This window comes from Drosophila erecta, unplaced genomic scaffold, assembly GCF_003286155.1.
Source record: "Drosophila erecta strain 14021-0224.00,06,07 unplaced genomic scaffold, DereRS2 tig00000126-arrow-pilon, whole genome shotgun sequence".
Taxonomy (NCBI): Eukaryota; Metazoa; Arthropoda; class Insecta; order Diptera; family Drosophilidae; genus Drosophila; species Drosophila erecta.
Genome location: NW_020825209.1, coordinates 97805 through 102779, shown reverse-complemented (window position 1 = coordinate 102779; position 4975 = coordinate 97805).

The following is a 4975-nucleotide window of genomic DNA, read 5'->3' as shown; positions in this document are numbered from 1 at the left end:
GCATGCAACTTAATAAAATAGGCAAATTCTACTCAAATATCACGGATATCGGGCTTGTTTAGTGTTGCAAATTGGAATACCCTCGAAAAGGGTACAAAGCATAAGCCAAGCAGCAGCAGCAGTCGAGACGGCCAAATGATGATGATGATGGTGATTGTGATTGGGATGACGTTGGTTGCGACGTCGAAGAGGAAAGCACAGAGTACCAAAGCGAAAGCAAAAGCCCCAAAACAAAGGAGATAGCTGCGTGGGCTGGTGGGGGCCAGTGGCAGTCGTAGTCGTAGTCGCAGTCGTAGTCTTGGCCATAGTCAGTGCAACTGGAGGCCACCAGAAACAGCAGAAGCGGCTGAAGCGGCAGAAACAGCAGATTCAGGCAGAGCAGCAGCACAAAATAAAAACTTTCCGAAATGGGAAAACTTTTTTCTCCAACGAGGACACACAGGCAGGACACCAAGGACGTAGGGGGCGGCAACGACCAGTAACGAGCCAAGTTGAAATATCTTTATTGTGTATCAAACCATTTGTATTAATTAGAAGCGGTAGCGCCGGCAAAATAATTACAACAATGCAAAGGGAAGCAAAAAGGACAAAACCGATTGCTCCGTCCGGAGAATCGCAGAGAATATTTAGTTGGGCCGTGGACTTCCACTGGCCATGTAAATGCGTGGCCACTCGACGGCAACTCGTCCTCTGTGCCAGTTCCCCATGCCCAGCGGAACCGGGACCCAGCAATTCGAACTGCATCAGCTGGGGAATAAAATGGATTTGGCACTGCAACAAGACTGCAAGTACCAGGGCCCATAGCCGTACCAGGAGCAGTACCAGTACCAATAGCAAGGAGGAAAAGGACCAGTGAAGGGTGGCCCCATATAACATCTAAAGCAGCCAGCGGAAATTCGAGCCAAGCCGGGTGATAATAAACTTATTTACTGCATAGTTTACGTACTGCAGATATCACTCATACGACATGGTGCCGTGCCGAGCCGAACATTCAACATGCACCCTGCTGTAAAGTGCGATACGGCTACAAGTTGCGAAACGAACTGCGCCGGAGAAGCCCGGGACAAGTTAATGCGAGCACTCCCCCAATCGCACAAACATATCTCTATCTCTGCGCCCCAACCCCAACCCCATCCGCATCCTCAGATGCCCGGAATACCCTCGACTGGGCACGGATATGGATATGGATATGGAAGTGAATATGAATATGGGAGGGGTGGCTATGGGATGTGTATCGAATAGACGCACGATACAGCTAGTGAAATATAAGTACGTACAAGCATAATGCGATCGTAAAAAGGCTTTTCATTGCGAGCATAAAGTATTAAGCTACTTTGCAGCATCTTTGCATGCATTACCAAGGATAATACACAGACAAACGTCGCCGGCCTGCTCAAGTGCCACTTCCACTCCCCATACCCATTCCCATTCCCATTTCCAGTCCCACTGCTGCCACATGCTCGGCAAGTACGGAATCACGTCTCCGCCAGCCAGATTAGCAGGAGTATATGCAGCTAGGCCAGTTGCCTCCTCAGAGCGTCTGCAGCTCGTGGAAAGACGCTTCTCGGCCAGAAATCTTACCCCAGCCGATCCAGCGGGAATGCCTCGCGAAATTGAATCCGCCGAGGGAAGTGAATTTGGCATTGGCCACCAGTGGGTGGGACTCAAGACGTAGTTATGAAATCCTAACTGAGTTGGAGTACTCCTGGACTCGATACCCACACGGACGAACGGACTTACAAGCGGTCGCAAGTGGCCGAAGATATTTTATTGCCACGTCCTTGTGGCCACACGGAGACTCTCTAAGTAAGACGGCACTTGCATATGGACACAAGGATTCCCAGTCCGAGTTCGAGTACAAGTCTGTGTAAATACATTTTTGCGACGCGCTTGCTTGTTTATTTGGCTGCGACTTTAGCCCGGTTTCAGTTTCAGATTCATTTTCATTTTCAGTTAACTTCACTCCTTCCGCACTTCACTCAGGCACTCCCACACCCACCCACACCCACACCAGCACACACACACACACACTTCCTGGCAGGACACCCACGCAAACTCGTGCACACACTGCTCAGTTGGACGGCCGGCGACATTTTCGTTTTGGCATTTCGCATGCAATTTGCGGTTCATTGATTCGGAAGTTTTCCCATTTAACTTAAGCCTCTTTAACAATCCTATTGACGCAAATTTCTACTTACCGTTGCCCGGGCACTTGCCGCCGCAGTGGAACCGATACCACCGATGCCACCGATGCAGATGGGGCACGGCCACCCACCCACACGGAAACGGAACAGATGCCTTTGCAAGTGCTCCGGTCGGTCGGTTGGTCGGCTGGTCGGCTGGTCGGCTGGTCGGTCGATCCCCCTATGCCCTCCATTCCTTTGATTGCCGTTCACCTCAGTGTCCACTTAGTCGGACACACATGCCACATCCCATCCGAACTCCGCCCAACTCATCGAAATCCCATTCCCGCGCAGCAGCATGGCGATGGGGGAACCATTCAGCCTGCTCGATAATTATAATAATGTGTGACGGACCTGCCCTCCAGATGGCATCGCTGCTGACACGCATGAAGTCCTTCGGTGCAAACGGGGGCAAAAAGCCCCTTGATCTGGTGGACAAAGCAGTCTCCAAAGTTAATGAATTAGGCAAGACTGATTTTGACAGTACCACAAAACGCTCCACCTTTGCGGAACTGTAGCAGTGCACGCGAACAGCTTAAGCTGGAGGAGTGCCACCTAGACGGGATAAGAGTAGTCCCGTAGAAGTGCTCCACTTCCAGCCGCTGCTGGGGGATCATCAAAGTAACAGTCTCTCCAGGCGGCAGGCACATTAGCAACAGCATCACTATCACTATCATCGATGAGCTGGCCGTCGGGGAGCCCAGAAGCAGCGGGGCCTGGAGCTAGGAACCACAAGGACATGCGCCGACTAGCCGGATTGGATGCCAAAGGAGCAGTAAACCAAAGCGCCGCTCCAAGGGCAGGTGCATTGTGCAATCTTTTGGTATTTTGTTGGCTTTGCACATTTGGCGTAATGCCAAAACACAATAAAAAATGAGCTAGAGCGAGGATGGGGATGGGGGTGAGGGTGAGGCTGAGCATCCAGGAGCAAGTGGAGCCAGTGGAGAGGAGTGAAGCAAAACAACTGCGGCAGACGATGGCGAAAACAAAAAGACAATGCCAACTTGACTCGACTCAACTCAACACCTGAGGAAGGCAAACACTTGAAGACGCGAAGCGGGAACCCCATTTTCCGCCATCAGGACGATGAGCACCGGGATGAGCAGCGAGGACGTGCATTCATTCAAATCGACTCGGTGCCCCTCGCTCCTTCGACTCTTCGCAAGGAATTCATTTTAATGCACAGGCGAGCCAGGCTGGTCGTCCCAGCCAGGAAACGATGGCAGGCAGCGTCTGTGGGACAGACAAGGATGAAGAGTGGGGTCGGATGTTGGATGTCGGATGTAGGATGTCGGATTCAAAGCCAGGAGGGGAGTCGCTTAAGGGTGTGCGTGTGGTGCGCCAAGATGTGGGTGCTCCTGTGCCGCACTCCGCGGCCTTAAGCGGCCAAAGTGCAATCCAGAAACACAACACAAACAGTCAAAGGAGCTGCAGCTGGCGCAGCAAGGACTACGGAGGTCCTGTGCTGTGCTGTGCTGTGCTGTGCTGTGCTGTGCTGCCAGCCAAACGCAAAGCACCGGCTACAGTCGAGCCAAGTCAAGACCGAGTCTATAATTTTTGTTGTGGTTCCTGTCTATTGTCTATTGTCTCTCGCCGCCCTTCTCCCTTTATCTCCCAGCAAACTGGTCTCCTTCGCCAAGGGCAGCCCCTTCTCCGTCTCCGTCTCCATCTCCAGCTCCAACTCCAGCGCCTTTGCTCCTTGGCTCCTGGCTGCTCCGCGAGCTGGGGAAATGAGCCATTCGCGTGAATTACTGAAATCGGATCTTGCCCGCCCCGCTCCCCAGCGGACCGTACTTGACTCATGGCTGTTGCACACTCTTAAAGCTTAAAGTCCGATGTGAATGAGTGCCCAACAATGTCCAATCCGATCCGCCGATTTGTTCATATAGGAAAGCGCTCTGGGAAAGCGCTGAGGGATTAAAAGAGTCAACATAACTTTGATCTTTCGCTACATGAGATACATGAATAATTTGAAATATGGGGGCCCAAGACTGTAGATAAAGTATAGTAGTATGAATAATATTTTTCCAATGTTTTTAGGGCTAACGACTTTAACACAACCTTTTGATTCCAAGGTATTAGTGAGCTTTCTTGTTGTCCGTCTGAACGTTGACTACTTTTATCTGTCAGATTGCTAACTTTTCGTATGTTTCTCGAGAAATGGAGATAAGTGGCTATATAAAAAATAAAAATCCATATAAAAATCCCGTCGCTCTTTCCAGAACTAATGGTCCACTTCCGATCCCAGGACTCCGATTGTTACGCCATTGTTCAACCCCATATTAATTTGAACAGAAACTTGGTGTTTCCCGATTTTTGTGGTTCATTTCCGGTCATCCTAAGCCTGCGAAAGTTAATCGAAGGCATTAAGAGCCTAAGGGCGACTGCTGCATCTACATCCGCATCCGGAGGCAACGATCTGCCAACTGACTCCGGCTGGAGTCGGTGTCTTCCCTATTGTTCCGGTCCTCGTGCGAATGCGGAGTGAAAGCTACCAAAGATGTGAGTGAAAGCTTCTGAAAACAGAGCGCCTGCGCCGATTGAGTGCTTCTCAAAATTGTGGGTGGTGCCAAAAGTAGCTTGAGTGCCTTACTCGAGATATGTATGGTTTACTTAATAGGGATTTTACCGGGTCTACCTGGTGTCCAAGTCGCTGGATTAGCTGGTGATCCAAAACATTTGTATCCTTCTGTCGAGCTCTATTATTTTCTCTAGCTGATTCAAATCGCGCGCCCAAATGACAAATGCATTATCGATAACTACCGACGGATATTGTGTGACCAGTCGACGTG